The sequence below is a fragment of the Ranitomeya imitator genome, chromosome 6, assembly GCF_032444005.1.
Source record: "Ranitomeya imitator isolate aRanImi1 chromosome 6, aRanImi1.pri, whole genome shotgun sequence".
NCBI classification, from domain to species: Eukaryota; Metazoa; Chordata; class Amphibia; order Anura; family Dendrobatidae; genus Ranitomeya; species Ranitomeya imitator.
In genome coordinates, this window is record NC_091287.1 from 28,010,590 (window position 1) to 28,034,309 (window position 23,720).

The window sequence follows — 23,720 nt, forward strand, 5'->3', positions numbered from 1 at the left end:
GTGTAAGCACTGGCTGGAAAGCAGAGCGGTGACGTCACTGCTGTGCTCTGCTTTACGGCCGGCCGGCGCTGACACTGGGGGACGCAGGGAAGCTGACGCTGAGGAACGTGACAGGAATGTAAGTATGTAGTGTTTTTTTTTTTTACTTTTACAATGGTAACCAGGGTAAACATCGGGTTACTAAGCGCGGTCCTGCGCTTAGCAACCCGATATTTACCCTGGTTACCAGTGAAGACATCGCTGAATCGGCGTCACACACGCCGATTCAGCGATGTCAGCGGGTGATCCAGCAACGAAATAAAGTGCTGGACTTTCCCCAGCGACCAGCGATCTCCCAGCAGGGGCCTGATCGTTGGTCGCTGTCGTGCATAACGATTTAGTTAACGATATCATTGCTACGTCACAAAAAGCAACGATATCGTTAACGATATCGTTTTGTGTGACGGTACCTTAAGAGTTTCCTCCATCCTTCTACCCTCTCTGTCTTTAGCTTTAGTGGTGACTGACTAACGCTCACCTCATCCCCTCCCTATGTAGGGCCTATTGCAAAGGTCAGGCAGGCTTAGGTTCCTGCCCAGTGATAGGTTGAGAACCTATATACGGACATTTAGGGCATTTTAGATCCGCCTAGGGGTCTCCACTCCCCTCTTCCCATTGTTTTGCACTTTCTTATCCTTCACGCAAAATGATAAGTCTGCAGTCACTCTGTCTGACTGCAAACTTATGAATCCATAAGTCGCCCACTCCAACAGGACGGCCACATCACTAAAAAAGGCGTGGCCTCCCTCACCACAGGTGTATGGAGTGAGGCCACGCCCACTATACCTGCTCTGCCTGGAAGTATGCATAACACATACGTACCCATCAGTCCTGGCTAAGAAACCGGTGATTCACCGCAGCGCACAGTGCATGCACTGGGGGAAAATAAACTTAGGCACTCAACTTTGCGGAATTTTATGATTTAATGCAGTCATCAAATTAAACGTTTCGGCCACAATAGACGGCCTTCTTCAGTAACTCAAAGCTTTGACTAGCAGTGGATACTGCGTCTCTGACTGCCACGCCGGCACGCCGCCCACCTGGGCTTCCATGCATTACCGGTTACCCGGTCTTTGGACATTTCGCTTCCCTGCAGATTCACTCTGCTACAGTGCTGATGTGGGACACTTTTACATGCGGTCATTCACGCATATCTCTAATCCTGCACATTGTTACTGAAGAAGGCCGTCTATTGTGGCCGAAACGTTTAATTTGATGACCACATTAAATCATAAAATTCCGCAAAGTTGAGTGCCTAAGTTTATTTTCTCTTGATATATTGTGTTGGACCCTACTTTGGCACCTCTTCGGGTAGTGCATACGGTGTTGTTCCTATAATGTAGTCACACAGAGTGACTGAAGACTTATCATTTAGGCCTCCAGCAATACAATAGAGTTCTTACTTGCCAATCTTCTAATAATAATGAAATGACTCTGTTCATTCTGTCCTAGTCTCCACATTATAGCTGACAAGTTAGGCTAGGGTCACATTGCGTTAGTGCAATCCATTTAGCGCTAGCGCTAGCAGATTGCGCAATGTTTTTACCGGGGTCGCGATAACGTCCCCGCTCTCACAGATCCCCGATCTGCAAGAGCGGGGAACGGACCGCGGGCGCGCCTCGGACGCTGCAAGCAGCGTCCGCGGCGCGCCACAAAACACCGGCGCGTCGCTAGCGCGTGCCGAACATGACACGCGCTAGTGCTGCGCGTTCCCATTGCCGTGAATGGGCGCACTAACGGACGCGTTGCACGGCGTTAATTTCGCCATGCAACGCTGTCCGTTAGCGCGTTCCCATTAACGCAATGGGAACCTAGCCTTAGCTGCAGAAAACTGACAGTGTCCGCATATTGTCTATGGTCTAGTGGCCTCTTTGGAAAATGAAGCTTTTTAAAAGTGCGCTTCAACAAAAAATTATACATTTCTGATTTTAACAATACATTATTTTCTTATAATATATTCTCCACGCACAGAAGCAGAAGGACACAATAAAGTCTAGGAGGTTATTTTTTATTCGCCTTTAAAAGTAGACATTACTTGAAGTAACTGTCACCTTCAAATGGGGGTTGTCTAATAACCTTTGAGGCCCAATATTTTGTTAAAACAACTCTCCCTTGCTATAGAAAGGTCATTATACATTTCTCACAGGGTTGTATTTTATTTGCCTCCTTTGCTGAAACTGGCATGACGGCTTTCCTGCATACATGATGGCCTCCACAATGGCATGTTCACCCCATGTGAAGTCTGAACCATGCCTCCTCTGCCGGGGACATGACAAATGTATAGTCATTGCAAGGGTGGGGACCTGTTTTAAAGTCTGTGTCCACCCTGGGATCCTGTTAGTCTACGGGGACATTGTACCTGACCGTACACAATAGTTGAGCTGATAGCTATCTCTCCCAACTGGCCGATACACGGGAGCGCTCCAGTGTTCTCAATGGCAGAGCCACTTCGAAACTCCTCTGGCAGTGGCTTATCTGCCCAACATAAGAAGGATCGACCACTCAAACTCCAACTATTGGATTATTCCCTTCACAGATATCATCTATAGATGGAGAGTCAGGAGATGGACGGTTGGCCAAAATCAGCGGGTTTGGGAAACCTTTATCTAATGTGAATGGGTTTCTTAATTCTGCCGATGATCCATGGTGTCACCCTGCATAGCACCTCCTGCTTTCATCATCTGTAAAACTTCAATTTGAGGCCACACGTAAATAATGAATCACACAAAAAAACATTTAGGAAAAAATATTTAATATGATAATAAATATAGTATTTTATTGAAAAACACCAAAGCGAACTTCTTATGATGTAATCAGACATACATTAAAAAAAAAAGTCTTTATTCTAATGTGGAGATCCAGCAATGTCAAGAATTTTGAGAATTCAGTAGCTTTGTCTGTAAGGTTATACATTGCGGTGAGCATTTTTAGCTTTTCACATTTCCAGGCATTCCACGCCCCCTCCACCCTGTCTAAATGTGACTTTCTTTCAAACTAATGGAAGGAAAATGGGCTAAATAATATTTTTTTAAATCTTTGATAAATAAATAAAACTTAAGAGAAACCAATACTGGGACAAGGAGAATATGCAAATTCTGTACAGCTGTTGCTTTGGATGAGTGTTACAACTGAACCGGCACCCCTGCATGGGTCCCCTTCTTCCACCCCGCAGGGACGTCGGTGTGTTAACTTACCTATCCGTGCTCCCCCAGTGTCTTCTTCCCAGAACCTGCGCACGGCACATAGGTCTCCTGGGAGTGTGCTTAGGGCGTGCACTCGTGCTCCCTGCCTCTCAAAAGGGCCAGCGTGTGTGCTGCTAAAAACATCCCCAGGCAATAGCTGGGAGGAATTAGGTATATAAGGCATCCTCCCCTATTGGGAGGTGCCTTAGCAACTTTAGTTAATCAGTGTATATCCTGCTAGCTAGTTGTTAGGTCCCCATACCCGTGCCTCCTGATCCTGTCTGCCTTGTCTGCACCTGTTCCATTCCGTCCTGCTGAACCCATACTCGTATCCATCCTCCTGACAGTGCCTAGTCCCACCACCCTATTTAGATCTCAGGACAATTTGCTCTTTTGGTTCACAACTCAATATTAATTACTATGTTATTAATTTAAGATGAACGTTATATGTAAAAACTGAAAATTTACACTTTTTATGTATAATAATTTTCACATTTTTATGTTTGGAAACTATTTAATTTCTTGCATACTCATGCATTCTGTTTCCCCCCAATATGCCCTTCCATTACGTATTGTTAATGACAACATCAAGGACTGGATTTTAGAGATGATCGGATTGATTCTAAACTAATCAAATTAATTTAGAATTTCTCAAAATTTGGGGATTCTAGGAAATCTGAACGTTTTGAAAATTTTATTTGTGAAACTCCAATAAAAGAGCTGCTGGAAAGAGGTGGAAAAAAAATAAATTATCATAGTCACCTAGCGCCTCACCTGTCCCTGTTGCCGCATTTCCACTCTACTCTTCCAGCGCCGACTAGTATTTTATGTACGTTCTATCTATGTTACATGACGTCATGACGGTATGATGAGCGTGAAAGCACCGGCATGGATGGAAGAAAACACCGGCACTGGAGCACGGCGGGTATCTCAGCAGGACCAGCGGAGGACAAGTGGGGAGCTGTGGTGGCCAGGACAGGTAGGAGGCTGGGTGAGGCTGGGTGAGTATAATAGTTTAATGTTTTTTAAACCTTTCCCATTCCATCCAATTATTATGCTTTGGGATCTTGACATCTCAGAACACAACATTCCCTGTAGCCCTGGGTGTCGACAGGCGCTATTTCTACTTATTCTTTCTATCAATTCCTGGCTGTATAATTCTACCATGTTGTACATTTAATACAAGTCTGGCTTTTTATAATGAATGGTATGACTGTGGATAAGGGATCATTGGTTTTCCAGAAGAAAGAAGCTACTGGATTACGAAACAACTGGTGAAGAACCACAGATTCTGGAGGTTGCGGTGCTACGGCCGTTCAGATCCCATGGGTCACCTGCAAAACAAAATGGAAGCAAGAGTTAATATTTCAAATTTGAACAATATGATTGACATTTTCTATAGGAGAGATCATCACTATTAGGGCAGGATCACACCACCGATGTCTCCACATCCGAGAAAAACGCTCCGATTATTTTGACCATAGCGGCATCAGTTGTCCTCCCGAGAGAAAAAAAATACAATTTTTTCACCCGCTCCATCCTGTCTGTACATAAAGATCAGACCACACACATCACCCAAGTGCAGTCTGACACTTTCATCAAAATTGGTCACGTCTTCGATTCTTTCCGAAGACCACTCGGTCGGAGGAAAAAAAAAATCGGACGTGTCTACAGCCCCATAGATGATCGTAAGTAGAAGTACTATGTGTGAAAACCATGAATAGAGCTCGTATGAGAAAACTGGGCATGCGCTCAAGTCCTAAGAGAAAATTTCACTGCTCTTGCTGGCTGCAGAATGAGCTACCTGAGAATCAATGAGATCATGCTGACTGGAGAGTTTGTAACTTATTATCTGTCTTTATTTTGAGCTCCAAACGCAAAACATTTGCAAAAATGTTAACAGAAATATTTTAAGCCCCAAATACATGCATTTAAGTAAAAAAAAATGTCCTTAGAGGTGGATGACTCCATTAATTGTGCCATTAATTTCTCTTGCGTCTTCCCTATACGACCATGAATATTTATAGATTCCTCCAGGGCTCATTTTACAAGATCCACAAGACGGACATCAATCTCGTGTCATCCTCAGTGAGTCTTCTCGTAGCAAATAATGGCTAATGTCACATTTATCCACTTGATTTTCCTCGCAATCATACCTGAGCACATTTTCCAGCTATGAGCCACTGAACTTGTATGAACCTGACCTAGTTTTCTCATAGCCGCTTGGCACAGGCACAGGGCGAGTCATGTATCACAGTAATAATAACGTATACTTTCAGACAATTACAGCCTCAGTTAGCAGACACCGGGAAAAGTATGTATTACACACAATGGTATGATGGTCAGCCAGCGCTGCTCCAGAAATGAGCATGTTTTGTTGGACACATATCACATTACCGGAACTACAGTTGTACGTGGAAGTAGAAAAAAAACCTTGATGGAAATCTGAAAGTAACGAACCATGAAATATGCAAGAGTAATAAACAGATGGTTGCAAGTCTGAACCCAAGAGGAAACGTTGCTGAATCTCCTACTTTAGAGTTGTCCAGTCCAACGTTCCTGACCAGAAGACCAACTCTATTCTACTAATAGAGTAATCGGCATTGGAAATAGTCTTCCAGTATTGTACAAAATTTGGGTTTATGAAAATTGTTTCAAATCCAATCACTGACTCTTATGTTTAAAAAAAAAAACATTTCTATCTTTATCCATCACATATAGATTTTGCTCAAAACGCTTGTGAAATTACGTACAAGCGAGATGAACAAGAAAAATCTTTATTGCAGACAAAAATGTACACAATATTATATATAAGAATTTATTGAACATTCATTATGCAACTTTACTAGAAATTAATTCTTGCGCCTTTTCCTTTTCTCTTCAAAGCTTCTCGAGACCTTTTCTCTTATACAAGTCCTGAGGATCTTCTACGTGAAGCATCAAGCAGTTGTCCCCCATCATGTTCATGTTCCATCTACCTTGGTATCGTCATTGATATCATGATGAGATCTTTCTTCTTGCTCCTCACAATCAGCACCAAGGTTTTCAGGAAAGGAGTCCAAATGGAAATGTAATAAATGTAACTTCAAATTCATCAGACAACCCAAGGCTTTGAAACCTTTCAGCATGTTCTCCACGATGGACTTAAATTTTGGATCTTTTTCGTTACATAGAAATTTCTTCACAACTTCTTTAAAAGAATTCCTAGCCCTTTTCTCAACAGATTTCATTTTTATTTCGAACACGTCATTCTTCATGAGTTTTCCGAATATCTGGATTCACAAAAATGTCTTAATTCATTTTTCTTCGGACAGTCCCTGAAACTAGGTATACACATACTTAAAAGTGTCTCCTTCTTTCAGTAGAGCTTTTACAAACTGCTTCATCAGTTCAAACTTAATGTGGAGTGGTGACACGAGAACTTTAGTGGGATCAACTAAACTTTCTGCAACTATGTTCTTGAGTCAAGGTTGCAAAGATGTTCTCATTGGCCAACTTTTTTGGCTCCAGTGATGAGTCCATTCCTGTCTGTCTCATTCACACAACAAGCAAGGGTACTTTATGTATCTTCCTTGAACTTTAAGATCACCACATATTGACCATCCTTGTTCCTCATAATTAAGTTTCTTGAGAATAAAGTCTAAATTCTCATAGCTTTCCTTCAAGTGCACAGAATGGCCTACAGGCTCTGAAGCATACTTGCTGCCATTGTGCAGTAGCACAGCTTTCAGACATTTTTTGGGATGAATCAGTATTCTCCACTCATTCACGTTGTTCTCAATGTTACATTTTTCCATCAGCCCAGGAACATCACTGCAATACACTAGAGCACCATCTTGAGAAAAGTATGGAAGGAATTCCTTTTCTCTGCTTCTCTACTATGAAAACAGATACCAGGAGCTAGCAGGTTTTTTTCCTTTAGTCTAGAGCCTAAAAGTTCTGCAGAATGTTTAGGAAAGTCCAAGTCTCTGACTAAATCATTTAATTCGAGCAGTGAAAAAAGCTGCAGCTCGTTAGGAATAGCGCGAAAGTCTTCATCAGAATCCTGCTCTTCATGCTTTGAATCTTCTGAATCAGGTGTATTTTCAAGTTTCTCCGGAGGTGAAAGAACAGGTATTCCTGGACCATGAGGATCAGGGCGAATCACTGACGGGAGGTCCAGATTTATAATTTCTTTCTTAATTTTAAGGTTGAATCCCTCCACGTTGCATGTACAAAAGTAGCAGTCCTCAATATGATTTTGTGACTCTCTTCAGATCATAGGCACGCCAAAACGAAAGATCGCTTTCTTCCCTTTAGAACACTGTCGTAGTTCTTATACACAAACAGAACACACTATATGTGGAGCCTATGACTTGTCTTGATCACCAAGTTTTCCACCAAATTAAGCATTATACACGTTTCTAGCAAAGTCCGTAATGTTCCTTCATTGTTTCTTCACTAAAACCAAATAACCACAAATTGCCAAAGTTGTCGGGTGAATTGAAATCATCTACCAAAGGTCATGCAAAAAGGTCAAAGCATGGTGCAAGAAAAACCATACGGCGTTCGTGTTTGTGAAAAAACTACGGAATGGAATGCTTTAGATATTTTTGTGATCAGAGGTTGAAAGTATATAAAAATCACCTTACTTTTCAATTTTACCCTTACCGAACTGTGAACGGTAATTGAAAAATTATACAATGATATGTTAGTTTGGATTTGACCAATTGGTGACCACCATTATTGATGCTTCTTTAGAATGTCTTATATTGTTTGCAGCCCACTCAGCTAACCAAGAGGGTTGATGTACTCCTTTTTGATGGGTGGTCAGCACCTGCCCAGGAATTTGCTCTTCAAAGACCCTAAAAAATTGCATAATAGACAATTAACTTGGGAACCCCGTAATCTTTAGAATGAGAAACTCAAGCCTCTTGTTCCTGTTCAAAGCTTGGCTGCAAAGAGTGGGCACTTGCATAAAGTGGCAGATCGTTAATCATATAGACTTTGAATGGAGTCACAATGAACATCCTGGACTGCAAGCTAAGGAGACAAGAGCACAAGGATTCTAGTCATCGCCAATGACTCATTGGGTGCCCATTTATGACACATTTATCACCTATCCTGTGGAGATCTGGGATCCACCAGTCTTAGATAACAAAGGGTGTGGTGGTGGTGTTCACTTCTAGATAAGGCTGCACCTTAACTCTCTGTACATCATTGGTTGTCCTCATCATTTTTACACTTCAACTCTTGACGAGTCTTGTTGGTTGCAATGAACAAAGCCTTCTCATGATTTGTTGAAAATAAATCAATCCTATTAAGCCCAGTCTCCGTTGCTTGAAGTAGAAATTTCAGCTTGGTTTGGTCATCTTTGAGGTCTACGACTTCCATAAAGACTTCACCAACATCAAAGTTTAACAACGTTCAAGCTCATCCATAATATTGTTTTAAAATGGTTATTTCATGGGGACAACCATAACCCATCTGTCACATTAGGGCATATTGACATCATAGAGAGCATCCCCTGCTACAGATCCCCACCTATGATCCACTAGAATGCCAATATAAGAATGACTTCTCCATTGGAGCTGTTCACCTTTATGTCTTGATGTAGCCACCTTGAATGTTCGACTTCATTATTGTCTATCTTTTATATCCTTATACCTTACTCCAGCTCACATCAAGCATGGGGCAAGGAAGGATAAGCGAGTGGTGGTCACCACCACGTCCATAAGACTTTAGATGTCTCAGTTATCTGATTTACCCATATGACTGCTTCCATGGCTTACCCTGGCAGCATCCACTTCTGAACCCATGTAGAACAGTCACTGAGGTGATTCAGCCCTTGAGCAAATACTCCTGTGCTTCTGCTGCTTCTACTTTTCAGCAGGAGCAAATTCGGCCACACTGATCCTCCATCACAGGTATAGATTTTTGTGGGAATGGATTTACCTCGTGTTCTAGGGCCCTGTTGTGATAGGCAATTCAGTATCACAATGGACATAGCGGTCAGAGCACATACAGTGATCTGACAATAACCCAAAATAATAGAACGAGCTCTGAGACGTGGGAACTCTGCAGACCGCAATCCCTAATCCTCTCCAAACAACACTAGAGGCAGCCGTGGATTGCGCCTAACTCTGCCTATGCAACTCGGCACAGCCTGAGAAACTAACTAGCCTGAAGATAGAAAATAAGCCTACCTTGCCTCAGAGAAATACCCCAAAGGAAAAGGCAGCCCCCCACATATAATGACTGTGAGTTAAGATGAAAAGACAAACGTAGGGATGAAATAGATTCAGCAAAGTGAGGCCCGACTTTCTTAACAGAGCGAGGATAGGAAAGATAACTTTGCGGTCTACACAAAACCCTAAAGAAAACCACGCAAAGGGGGCAAAAAGACCCTCCGTACCGAACTAACGGCACGGAGGTACACCCTTTGCGTCCCAGAGCTTCCAGCAAAACAATTAGACAAGCTGGACAGAAAAAATAGCAAACAAATAGCAAAGAAGAACTTAGCTATGCAGAGCAGCAGGCCACAGGAATGATCCAGGAAAAAACAAGTCCAACACTGGAACATTGACAGGAAGCATGGATCAAAGCATTAGGTGGAGTTAAGTAGAGAAGCACCTAACGACCTCACCAGATCACCTGAGGGAGGAAACTCAGAAGCCGCAGTACCACTTTCCTCCACAAACGGAAGCTCCCAGAGAGAATCAGCCGAAGTACCACTTGTGACCACAGGAGGGAGCTCTGCCACAGAATTCACAACAGTACCCCCCCCCTTGAGGAGGGGTCACCGAACCCTCACCAGAGCCCCCAGGCCGACCAGGATGAGCCACATGAAAGGCACGAACAAGATCGGGAGCATGGACATCAGAGGCAAAAACCCAGGAATTATCTTCCTGAGCATAACCCTTCCATTTAACCAGATACTGGAGTTTCCGTCTTGAAACACGAGAATCCAAAATCTTCTCCACAATATACTCCAATTCCCCCTCCACCGAAACCGGGGCAGGAGGGTCAACAGATGGAACCATAGGTGCCACGTATCTCCGCAACAATGACCTATGGAATACGTTATGTATGGAAAAAGAATCTGGGAGGGTCAGACGAAAAGACACAGGATTAATAACCTCAGAAATCCTATACGGACCAATGAAACGAGGTTTAAACTTAGGAGAGGAAACCTTCATAGGAATATGACGAGAAGATAACCAAACCAGATCCCCAACACGAAGTCGGGGACCCACACGGCGTCTGCGATTAGCGAAACGTTGAGCCTTCTCCTGGGACAAGGTCAAATTGTCCACTACATGAGTCCAAATCTGCTGCAACCTGTCCACCACAGTATCCACACCAGGACAGTCCGAAGACTCAACCTGTCCTGAAGAGAAACGAGGATGGAACCCAGAATTGCAGAAAAATGGCGAAACCAAGGTAGCCGAGCTGGCCCGATTATTAAGGGCGAACTCAGCCAAAGGCAAAAAGGACACCCAGTCATCCTGATCGGCAGAAACAAAGCATCTCAGATAGGTTTCCAAGGTCTGATTGGTTCGTTCGGTCTGGCCATTAGTCTGAGGATGGAAAGCCGAGGAAAAAGACAAGTCAATGCCCATCCTACCACAAAAGGCTCGCCAAAACCTCGACACAAACTGGGAACCTCTGTCAGAAACGATATTCTCTGGAATGCCATGCAAACGAACCACATGCTGGAAGAACAATGGCACCAAATCAGAGGAGGAAGGCAATTTAGACAAGGGTACCAGATGGACCATCTTAGAAAAGCGATCACAGACCACCCAAATGACTGACATCTTTTGAGAAACGGGAAGATCTGAAATAAAATCCATAGAGATATGTGTCCAAGGCCTCTTCGGGACCGGCAAGGGCAAAAGCAACCCACTGGCACGAGAACAGCAGGGCTTAGCCCGAGCACAAATCCCACAGGACTGCACAAAAGTACGCACATCCCGCGACAGAGATGGCCACCAAAAGGATCTAGCCACTAACTCTCTGGTACCAAAGATTCCAGGATGACCAGCCAACACCGAACAATGAACCTCAGAGATAACTTTATTCGTCCACCTATCAGGGACAAACAGTTTCTCCGCTGGACAACGATCAGGTTTATTAGCCTGAAATTTTTGCAGCACCCGCCGCAAATCAGGGGAGATGGCAGACACAATTACTCCTTCCTTGAGGATACCCGCCGGCTCAGATAAACCCGGAGAGTCGGGCACAAAACTCCTAGACAGAGCATCCGCCTTCACATTTTTAGAGCCCGGAAGGTACGAAATCACAAAGTCAAAACGGGCAAAAAACAGCGACCAACGAGCCTGTCTAGGATTCAAACGCTTAGCAGACTCGAGATAAGTCAAGTTCTTATGATCAGTCAATACCACCACGCGATGCTTAGCTCCTTCAAGCCAATGACGCCACTCCTCGAATGCCCACTTCATGGCCAGCAACTCTCGGTTGCCCACATCATAATTTCGCTCAGCAGGCGAAAACTTCCTGGAAAAAAAAGCGCATGGTTTCATCACTGAGCAATCAGAACCTCTCTGCGACAAAACAGCCCCTGCTCCAATCTCAGAAGCATCAACCTCGACCTGGAACGGAAGAGAAACATCTGGTTGACACAACACAGGGGCAGAAGAAAAACGACGCTTCAACTCTTGAAAAGCTTCCACAGCAGCAGAAGACCAATTGACCAAATCAGCACCCTTCTTGGTCAAATCAGTCAATGGTTTGGCAATACTAGAAAAATTGCAGATGAAGCGACTATAAAAATTAGCAAAGCCCAGGAACTTTTGCAGACTTTTCAGAGATGTCGGCTGAGTCCAATCATGGATGGCTTGGACCTTAACAGGATCCATCTCGATAGTAGAAGGGGAAAAGATGAACCCCAAAAATGAAACCTTCTGCACACCAAAGAGACACTTTGATCCCTTCACAAACAAAGAATTAGCACGCAGGACCTGAAAAACCGTTCTGACCTGCTTCACATGAGACTCCCAATCATCCGAGAAGATCAAAATGTCATCCAAGTACACAATCAGGAATTTATCCAGGTACTCTCGGAAGATGTCATGCATAAAGGACTGAAACACTGATGGAGCATTGGCAAGTCCGAATGGCATCACTAGATACTCAAAATGACCCTCGGGCGTATTAAATGCAGTTTTCCATTCATCGCCTCGCCTGATTCGCACCAGATTATACGCACCACGAAGATCTATCTTGGTGAACCAACTAGCCCCCTTGATCCGAGCAAACAAATCAGATAACAATGGCAAGGGGTACTGAAATTTAACAGTGATCTTATTAAGAAGGCGGTAATCTATACAAGGTCTCAGCGAACTATCCTTCTTGGCTACAAAAAAGAACCCTGCTCCTAATGGCGACGATGACGGGCGAATATGCCCCTTCTCCTTCACATAACTGCGCATAGCGGCGTGCTCAGGCACGGATAAATTAAACAGTCGACCTTTTGGGAATTTACTACCAGGAATCAAATTGATAGCACAATCACGATCCCTATGCGGAGGTAGGGCATCGGACTTGGGCTCATCAAATACATCCCGGTAATCAGACAAGAACTCTGGAACCTTAGAAGGGGTGGATGACGAAATTGACAGAAATGGAACATCACCATGTACCCCCTGACAACCCCAGCTGGACACAGACATGGATTTCCAATCTAATACTGGATTATGGACTTGTAGCCATGGCAACCCCAACACGACCACATCATGCAGATTATGCAACACCAGAAAGCGAATAACCTCCTGATGTGCAGGAGCCATGCACATGGTCAGCTGGGTCCAGTATTGAGGCTTATTCTTGGCCAAAGGCGTAGCATCAATTCCTCTCAATGGAATAGGACACTGCAAGGGCTCCAAGAAAAACCCACAACGCTTAGCATATTCCAAGTCCATCAAATTCAGGGCAGCGCCTGAATCCACAAACGCCATGACAGAATACGATGACAAAGAGCAGATCAAGGTAACGGACAGAAGAAATTTTGACTGTACTGTACCAATGATGGCAGACCTAGCGAACCGCTTAGTGCGCTTAGGACAATCAGAGATAGCATGAGTGGAATCACCACAGTAGAAACACAGCCCATTCAGACGTCTGTGTTCTTGCCGTTCAACTCTGGTCATAGTCCTATTGCACTGCATAGGCTCAGGTTTAAGCTCAGGTAATACCGCCAAATGGTGCACAGATTTACGCTCACGCAAGCGTCGACCGATCTGAATGGCCAAAGACATAGACTCATTCAAACCAGCAGGCATAGGAAATCCCACCATGACATCCTTAAGGGCTTCAGAGAGACCCTTTCTGAATATAGCTGCCAGCGCAGATTCATTCCATTGAGTGAGAACGGACCACTTTCTAAATTTCTGACAATATACCTCTATCTCATCCTGAGCCTGACAAAGAGCCAGCAAATTTTTTTCTGCCTGATCCACTGAATTAGGCTCATCGTACAGCAATCCGAGCGCCAGTAAAAACGCATCGATATTACTTAATGCAGGATCTCCTGACGCAAGAGAAAATGCCCAGTCCTGAGGGTCGCCACGCAAAAAAGAAATGACGATCCTAACCTGTTGAACTGGGTCACCAGAGGAGCAAGGTTTCAAAGCCAGAAATAGTTTACAATTATTTTTGAAACTCAGAAATTTAGTTCTATCTCCAAAAAACAAATCTGGAATAGGAATTCTCGGTTCTAACAAAGAATTCTGAACCACAAAATCTTGAATATTTTGAACTCTTGCCGTGAGCTGATCCACACATGAAGACAGACCTTTAATGTCCATTGCTACACCTGTGTCCTGAACCACCCAAATGTCTAGGGGGAAAAAAAGGCAAAACACAGTGCAAAGAAAAAAAAATGGTCTCAGAACTTCTTTTTTCCCTCTATTGAGAATCATTAGCACTTTTGGCTTCCTGTACTGTTGTGATAGACAATTCAGTATCACAATGGACATAGCGGTCAGAGCACATACAGTGATCTGACAATAACCCAAAATAATAGAACGAGCTCTGAGACGTGGGAACTCTGCAGACCGCAATCCCTAATCCTCTCCAAACAACACTAAAGGCAGCCGAGGATTGCGCCTAACTCTGCCTATGCAACTCGGCACAGCCTGAGAAACTAACTAGCCTGAAGATAGAAAATAAGCCTACCTTGCCTCAGAGAAATACCCCAAAGGAAAAGGCAGCCCCCCACATATAATGACTGTGAGTTAAGATGAAAAGACAAACGTAGGGATGAAATAGATTCAGCAAAGTGAGGCCCGACTTTCTTAACAGAGCGAGGATAGGAAAGATAACTTTGCGGTCTACACAAAACCCTAAAGAAAACCACGCAAAGGGGGCAAAAAGACCCTCCGTACCGAACTAACGGCACGGAGGTACACCCTTTGCGTCCCAGAGCTTCCAGCAAAACAATTAGACAAGCTGGACAGAAAAAATAGCAAACAAATAGCAAAGAAGAACTTAGCTATGCAGAGCAGCAGGCCACAGGAATGATCCAGGGAAAAACAAGTCCAACACTGGAACATTGACAGGAAGCATGGATCAAAGCATTAGGTGGAGTTAAGTAGAGAAGCACCTAACGACCTCACCAGATCACCTGAGGGAGGAAACTCAGAAGCCGCAGTACCACTTTCCTCCACAAACGGAAGCTCCCAGAGAGAATCAGCCGAAGTACCACTTGTGACCACAGGAGGGAGCTCTGCCACAGAATTCACAACAGGGCCCCTACTTGCCATGTGCCAGGATCTTTCATGTATCAAAAAGTCATTGGGAACCCTTACGCACTAAGGCTCTGGTTCAAGTTACTTCCGCCCTCCGTAAAATGAAGGAAGAGTAGTCACACTAAGTGTTTTTAGAGAGGTTGTATTTTGTCTTTTTTAGGGGTAGTTTATCTTTTTTTTTACTGGGGTATAATCATTAATAAGTTAAATTTTTTACAGTCAAGCCACAATTTTTCCTTATATCATCAACCACACATACAAGTCCATATTATAGTCCATATTCCAAAGCCAATGTTGTAGAGTTGATCAAAAATATTCGCAGTACCCTTGCAGGTATGTTGGTAGTCCAAGGCCTCCGGACCTGATTCGCTATAAACCTTGTCCAACCTGCTGGTATCCCTGGCGCATTTTCAGATTAGTAAACATGTTGTGACGTCATCGTTGCGGTGTGACCCTTGGCATGGTCGCTGGACAAGGTTGCCGTGACTCTTATGGGTCAGTTCTACAATGTCTGTCTATGAAGGAATACAGATGATCATAAAATGTTGGAAATAGATGCGCTAGATTTAGTCTTGTTTTGCGGTCATTAAAAGCCCATTATTATCAACGAGGTTGAAATTCATTTCTCAGACTGTAGTAGTGTACATGTACCAGTAGCGGTGGCAAGGATTATGGAGCAATGATGGTGGCCCCAACATAGGGATGGTTCAGTAACTCATGAACACAAACAAGCTGGTGAAAAAGCACAACTTGACTTTGAATAAACCAAAATGTAAAGACTCCACTTAAGATCCGATGTAATTGAATACTAAGGACAGGTTAGGACCATCCCGATGAGTCACCTTGTCACGGTGGAATGGCTTTTTTGCTTTTTGAAGGGAAATAGTGTTAACTAAGTCCCTTATGTTATTTACATGCACTATTACTATTTCCTTATTTATTTGCTGTAGGGTATATGCTCATTTTATTTTTTTGTGTTTTTTCTTCTTGGGTTTCGGCAGCTATAATTTAGGCACAGATGTTCAGTGGTTACAAATACTCCCCTGTTATGACCTGGTGGTCAGGACAATAATGGACCTGGTGGTTAAGAGCACACGGAATGACCTGATAGTTACTGATAATAAGGACGAGCTCTGGGACGTGGGAACTCTGCTGACCGCAATCCCTAAACCTATCAAACACACTAGAAATAGCCGTGGATTGCGCCTAACGCTCCCTATGCAACTCGGCACAGCCTAAGAAACTAGCTAGCCCTGAAGATAGAAAAATAAAGCCTACCTTGCCTCAGAGAAATTCCCCAAAGAAAAAGGCAGCCCCCCACATATAATGACTGTGAGAAAGATGAAAATACAAACACAGAGATGAAATAGATTTAGCAAAGTGTGGCCCGACTTACTGAACAGACCGAGGATAGGAAAGGTTACTTTGCGGTCAGCACAAAAACCTACAAAAAGACCACGCAGAGGGCGCAAAAAGACCCTCCGCACCGACTCACGGTGCGGAGGCGCTCCCTCTGCGTCCCAGAGCTTCCAGCAAGCAAGACAACAAATTAAATAGCAAGCTGGACAGAAAAATAGCAAACCAAAGAAATACAAGCTGGAACTTAGCTTCTGATGGGAAGACAGGTCACAAGAACGATCCAGGAGTGAACAGACCAATACTGGAACATTGACAGGTGGCATGGAGCAAAGATCTAAGTGGAGTAAATAGAGCAGCAGCTAACGAATTAACCTCGTCACCTGTGAAACTCAGAAACACCCACCAGAGGAAGTCCATGGACAGAACCAGCCGAAGTACCATTCATGACCACAGGAGGGAGCCCGACAACAGAATTCACAACACTCCACCACTATAGCAGTTGACCTGATGGTAATTAATCTCCATCTTTAGACTTTGCAGCTTGTATCCTGTCCAATACGGACTATTAGCACCCTGCTCGGTCTCACCCTGATCTGTTCTTCCCATATATTTGGGTACGTGCTGCATTTTTCACCAGTTGTATACCTTATAACCCTGCTCATCATCTTCTAAAGCATGTAGGTAGGGTTCCTACAACCTTTTATACCCTCGTAAGTATCTCTGCATAACTCCGAAAAAATGATTTTATTCTCCTGATCTTGTCCCCTGTTGAATGCAAAGTGCAGGGTTTCTCTGGATCGCGCTCAGCACGTATTCAACCCCGGCAAACGGCGACTTTTCTGTCTTGGTGGAGTTGATGATGACATCTCCGATGCGCAGTTGAATCAGAGACTTTCACAGGCGCACCTCGCTCTACCCTAGGGCAGACCAAAGTCCTGTATTATTCACTTCGACATCATCAGCTCCCTAAAGCGCAACTGTTATACAACTGGAAACAGGAACACATGGGCTACTTGCACAGTGAACAAGTCTGTATGATCATGTTCACACACCACCAAGAAACCTGAAGACACAAAAGAGAGTAGTAAAACCAAAAACACTCAGTTTGAAAAAATGTTGCAGTAATCCGCAAGTGCTAGTAAAAGATGTAAAAAACAGGGTATTTGGTTGATACGTTTTTTGCAAAAAATGTATACTAAGCTGCTCTACCAATCTTCACGGTATACCCTTATCAGAGCAGTCCTAACTAATGTATGCAATCCCTATCTGATGTATTTAAAAACCTGATCATCTGTATATAACCTGTGTTATACAACTGGGCGGCGCGAGACGTCGAGCACTGCATGGATGATGTAGGAGATGTCATTCACTTCCATGAGGATGGAAGAGGCGGTATTTGCCCAGACTGAGGAGGTGCCGATCGCAATCCGGTAACGCTCAGAAATCTCGCGGAGAACAAAGACGTTAATCAGTTCCATCTTTTGTCCCAGGGCAATGGGGAGAGGCTCCTGCTGCAGACATCTATCTTACAATCACATATAGGGCAGTGAGGAGAAGGAACAGGGGCATGGCTGAGACACATAGAGAAGAATTTTTTTTATAGATATTTCTTAGTTTAATTATGATATTAAATAGGATCAAGGAAAAGGAGGCAATTACAGGAGGAAGTGCTGGAATATTTTTTATTTTTTTATTTTCTTGAATTTAGTATTTTGTTAAGCTTTTGTCGAGGGCACAATTTAGACACAAACATGACACGATATTGGCCAAATATTGCAGACCACCTAGTTCCATTTAAGGGTCCTTATATATTAATAAGTGCCTTATAATGCGTCCAGAAACCAGCCTTATATAAGACAAGCGCACATGACAATTCCCAAACGCCGGGCACAAGCCTATGAATTAAAGTCAGCATTCTGCCGTGGGTAGACATTTTAATAGCAGCTCATGCCAAGTAATACGGGGTGAAGTAGAAGGTCATTACATGCAGGACGGAAATCAAAGAAAGCTATAAATTACCCTCATGTATTTCTTCCCATTGCTGGGTCCGGCCTGCCACCTGGCACAAAAGACAGCGCTGCCTATCAATGCGGCGACCTGATATCTGCAGCGAGCATCATTCTGAGATCAAAGCCGGATTAGCGTAATTGCACAGGGTTCGCATTGCGCCTATCACGGATTTTGGGACTCGCTAGAAAAAATAATATAGACTATAATATATGCCGGCTGCTAATAGCAAAACTGCAGGAGCTCTAAAACATCGCGCTGTGCTTATGGATCGTTTCTTCCGTCTCTAACCACATATTATATTTGATGGTATTATAATAAAGAGAGTGATGAATGAAAAGAGGGAAAACTGCAAAATCTGAATTCTGTCTGAACTGTGTTAATAGAATGCGGCCTTCTCTTTGTATAATGTGTTTAGCATTTTTTTTTTTATCAAAAATTAAAACTTTCTATAGAAGGGTTTAAATTGGAGGCACACACTTCTGTCCTGTATTGTCTACACGGATGTCTGCTGGAAACAACGGGACACAATGGACAGAAATGTGTCATAGACTTATATATAGTGTCCTGGGCAATGTATTACAACCCCTTCCCCAGATAGCACCCAGAGACTGGCAGCGGAGCTGTGTTTATTATATTCCCTGCTTCCCAGAAAGTAAGACATAGGGCTGGAATAGGGCATATTTACAGAGGATGTCTTATTTTTTTTCATGAACAAAAAAATCAACATTTATTCAAATCATGGGCGGACATATTGCCTGTTCAACCGGTGCGGCTGCACCGGGCCCCAGAGGCTCCAAAGGGCCCCTGCAGGGCAGCTAATAATGAGGGCAATCTGGCCAGTTTATCCGGCCCTGAGGGGCCCCTGGCCAGATTGCTCTCATGTGCAGCGGCTAGGGAGCAATCCCTGCAACAGAAAATGGGAGCAGAGCTGCAGGGAATTGATCCATTTCACTCTCACTTCCTGCCTTTCTTGCGGCAGTGCGAGTGCTGACTGAACGATCCTCCCACAATCCTCTGCACGTTGTGGGGGGTGGGGCCACAAGATCCCTGGAAATTCATAGGCCCGTTTGCGTGACTGCTCCCGACACCATGGCAACCACAAGCACAACTGGGGCCCCCAGGGGCCAGCCGCACAGTCCGGTGCAGGTGAGGAGCAGCATCCGTCTCCGAGGTGGGGGGTGTACGGATATGAAGCAATGAGGACGAGACGTCTGCTGTATAACTGGGGGACAGAGCACAAGCTGGCGCCATATACCCAAGGGAGCAGAAGTCAAAGCATGCCCGCCAGGTTGGATCTGGAGCTGTTATGACTCACACAGCAGCGGCTGAATGGCATCATCATTCAGCACTGCGGCTGTGCAAGACAGGGAGCTGCCGGCGATGGTGCAATTTGGGATACCGTGTGGTGAGGTGTGTGTATGCAGAGAGGTGACTGGTGCTGTGTGTGTGTGTGTGTGTGTGCTGAGAGGTGAATGGTGGTGTGTGTGTCTGTGTGTAGGTGGAGGAGAGGGCAATGATGGGGGTGATGGGGCAGAAGGCAGTGATTGGGTTGAGGGCAATGATGGGGCAGAAGACAATGATTGGGTTGACAGAGAGGGCAATGATAGGGTTGGTGAGGGAGGAGGAAATGATGGAGGTTGTGAATGGGCAATAATGGGGGTGGTGGGAGAGGAGGAAATGATGGAGGTTGTGAATGGGCAATAATGGGGGTGGTGGGGGAGGAGGAAATGATGGAGGTTGTGAATGGGCAATAATGGGAGTGGTGGGGGAGGACGAAATTATGGAGGTGGTGGAATGGGTAATGATGGCGTGGTGGGGGAGAAGGCAATGATGGTGGCAGTAGAAAGGACAATGATGGGGTGATGGGGAGGAGGCAATGATGGAGGTGGTGGAATGGGCAATAATGGGGTGGTGAGGAGAAAGCAATAATGGGGGTGGGGGAGAGGGTAATAATGGTGTGCGAGGGGGAGGAGGACAATGAGGGATGTGGGGGATTGGGATGGGAGGAAGGGGGATTTATAATGGATTTAGGAACAGGGGAAGGTGGAGGAAGACGTTTTTGTCGATTATTATGCCTAACCCAGTCCCTTAGTATAAAGTGTACTCACCTATGTATAGCACAGTCCCTTAGTGTGCGTGTTTGTATATATATATATATATATGTATATATATATATATATATATTTATATATATATATATTTGTCGCCTTAAAAGGAAGGGGGCCCAGACACATTTTCTGCACAGGGGCCCCAAGCTGTCTGTGTCCGCCCCTGATTCAAATATTACACATTCTGCACATACATGCACATATATACACACACTGCACATACATACACATATATATATATATACACACTGTACATAGAAATGTGTATATATATATATATATACACACACACACTGCACATACATGCACATATACACACACACGGCACATACATATTTCTCATACACATATATATACACATTACACATACACACATATACACATGTATACACACACTGCACATACACATATATATATATATACACACTGCGGATACATACAGGACACACACTGCACCTACAGTTGTGTGAAAAAGTGTTTGCCCCCTTCCTGATTTCCTATTTTTTTGCATGCTTGTCACACTTATGTCTTTCAGATCACCAAACAAATGTAAATGTTAGACAATGATAACACAAGTAATCACAAAATGCCGTTTTTAAATTAAGGTCTTTTTAATTAAGGGCAAAAGTAATCCAAACCTACAGGACCCTGCGTGAAAAAGTGATCGTCTCTAAACCTAATAACTGGTTGGGCCACCCTTAGCATCAATAACTGCAATCAAGCGTTGGTGATAAGTGGCAATGAGTCTTTTACAACACTCTAGATGAATTTTGGTCACTCATCTTTGCAGAATTGTTGTAATTCAGCCACATTGAAGGGTTTCTTAGCATAAACTGCCTTTTTAAGGTCATGCCACAGAATTTTAATCAGATTAAGGTTAGGACTTTGACTAGGCCCCTCCAAAGTCTTAATTTTGCTTTTCCTAAGCCATTCAGAGGTGGACTTGCTGGTTTGTTTTGGATCATTGTCCTGATGCATAACCCACGTGCGCTTCAGCTTGAGGTCACGAATAGATGGCCACATATTTTCCTTCAGGATTTTTTGGTAGACAGCAGAATTCATGGTTCCATTTACCACAGCAAGTCTTCCAGTCCTGCAGCAGCAAAACAGCCCCAAACCATCACACTACCACCACCATATTTTGATGTTGGTATGATGTTCCTTTTTTTGAAATGCTGTGTTACTTCTACACCAGATGTAGTGGGACATACACCTTCCAAAAAATTCAACTTTTGTCTCGTCAGTCCACAAAGTAGTCCACCAAAAGTCTTGGGGATCATCAAGAAGATGTTTCCTGACAAAAAGAGATGAGTCTTTATGGTCTTATTGCTCAGCAATGGTTTTCATCTTGGTACTCTGCCATGCAGGTCGTTTTTGCCCAGACTCTTTTTTATGGCGGAGTCATGAACACTGACCTTAACTGAGGCAAGTGAGGCCTGCAGTTCTTTAGCTGTTGTGGGGTCTTTTGTTACCTCAGTCGTTGTTGTGCTCTTGGGGTAATTTTGGTCAGCCGACCACTCCTGGGAAGGTTCACCACTCTTCCATGTTTTCGCCATTTGTGGATAATGGCTCTCACTGTGGTTTGCTTTAGTCCCAAAGCTTTAGAAATTGCTTTAGAACCTTTTCCATTCTAGTAGATCTCAATTACTTTGTTTGTCATTTGTCCAGATTTTCTATGGATCGCGACATGATGTCTAGCTTTTTGAGGATCTTTTTGTCTATGTCACTTTGTTAGGCATGTCCTATTTAAGTGATTTCTTGATTGAGAACAGGTTTGGCAGTAATCAGGTCTGGATGTGGCTAGGCACTTTGAACTCAGCTTCCCAAAGATGTGATAAACCAAAGTTAATTTATGTTTTAAGGGAGGGGGGGATCACTTTTTCACACAGGGCCCTGTAGGTTTGGATTTCTTTTTCACTTAATAATAAAGACTCACATTTAAAACTGCATTTTGTGATTACTTTTGTTATAGTTGTCTAATATTTACATTTGTTTGGTGATCTGAAACATTTAAATGTGACAAAACATGCAAAAAATAGGAAATCAAGAAGGGGGCAAACACTGTTTCACACAGCTGTACATACACATGTATATACGCACACACACACTGCACATACACATGTATACACACACACTTCACATTAACATATATATACACACTCACTACACATGAATACACACACACTACACATACATACACATGTATATATACCACACACTGCACATATATACACACAAACACTGCACATACACATGTATATACACACTCACTGCACATGAATATAAACACACACTACACATACATGCATCCTGTGAAATCATGCTAGGGCTTATTTTCTGTCTTATATTGGCCTCCTGCAACTGTTGTTAAATCCTTTACATCTAATAATAAAGAAATGAATAATAAACGTGAGATAAATCTGTCAACCTTGCCCATTAATGATAAGGTAATTCTAATGTTCCTGTCCTCTAATGATAATGAGCTGATACAGACTCTTCCATCTGATGAAAACTAAAGGACCCTACTGTCAAATTATTCGATTATTTTACTAGCTCATATAACATGTTTTTGACAACTCGCATTAATGAAAATAAGATGAATAGATATAATATAATTATACAATCTTCTAATGGCAATTTGATGAATCCGATAACTATGTCACAGTCTACACAGTAAAGCTGAATTGAACTCACAGAAAAAATATCAGCCTGTTGTGTGTGCACTAGAGGAATGTGTCAAATTTGGAAGATTTCAGAACCTTTTATAGAGAAAGTTACATAAAAATAGGAAAAACGGCTAATTATTTTTGAAAATCATTAATGATAAAAAAAAAAAGAGACAGATCCTGCTATCTAACAAAAGTTACATGACTTTGTCAATGCTATTTTCAAATGATGACCTTAGGCTTCTTTCACACATCAGTTTTTTGCCGTCAGTCACAATCCGGCGAATTTTGAAAAAAATGGATCCGGCGAAACTTGCCACCAGATCCGTTTTATTTTTCTCATAGACTTGTATTGGCGATGGATGGCCTCACGTTTCATCCATTTTTCGCCAGATCCGTCGAAAATTGTTTATCCATCGGCTGGAGAAAACGGGAAAAGTAACGTTTTTCATTTCCGTTGAAAAAAAGGATGGCGACGGATTTGTCGCCGTCCGTTGCTTGCTAGAATGGAAGTCTATGGGGCCGGATCCATCAAATGACAAAATCAGGCGATGGAATCTGTTTTTTTTTTTAACTGAGCTTGCTCCGTTTTTTTTAAGGATCCGA

The 23,720-nt window shown here is 43.4% G+C and overlaps 1 long non-coding RNA gene across 1 annotated transcript in view; it reads right to left on the minus strand.

The window, feature by feature from the left end:
- Positions 1–2,770: 2,770 nt before the first annotated feature.
- Positions 2,771–23,720, minus strand: part of LOC138641735 (uncharacterized) — a 96,600-nt gene continuing 75,650 nt past the window's right edge. The window contains exon 3 of the long non-coding RNA XR_011313939.1: positions 2,771–4,555. This is a non-coding gene — a long non-coding RNA (uncharacterized lncRNA). The remainder of the gene's footprint in view (positions 4,556–23,720) is intronic.